Raw genomic sequence first — 631 nt, 5'->3', positions numbered from 1 at the left:
TATATATATATATATATATATATATCGGGGGTGCGTGTGTGTGTGTGTGTGTATGTATATGTGTGTGTGTATAAAGGCTTCTCAGGCAGACACATTCACCACTATATGCGTACGTGCATATATGATATATTTTACATAGAGTATTGCTTCATCTTGTCAGAAGATATCCACATCATATTAGTGATATATCTGTGCGACATTGAATCTGAGGCAAGCTTATACAACACGTTTTCGACTCTCTTGGTCACCATAGTTGTTTCTAGTAACCAGCGTCGCAAGATTACTTAAACTATAACGACAGCATGTTTTATGTCAGAGACCTTTATCTGTAAGGTGTTGTTTACCCAAAGTCCTTTTAAAAAACGGAAGCTTCGTCTAACACAGACAAATTTACTTAACCAACAGAACCAGCCTAAGAGACTTAATAATTGAGAGATAGCATGCTGCCCACTTCACTGGGATGCTCGATCTGCAGTCTCCCCACCGTATGCAGCTCAAGCAGTTTAATATCATACATACGCATACATATACACATACACTTGTACATATACCTACATAATACTTATATATATACACACACACACACACACACACATATATATATATATATATATATATATGTATATATATA

Source organism: Octopus bimaculoides, chromosome 6, assembly GCF_001194135.2.
Source record: "Octopus bimaculoides isolate UCB-OBI-ISO-001 chromosome 6, ASM119413v2, whole genome shotgun sequence".
NCBI lineage: Eukaryota > Metazoa > Mollusca > Cephalopoda > Octopoda > Octopodidae > Octopus > Octopus bimaculoides.
This window is presented reverse-complemented; position numbering follows the sequence as displayed.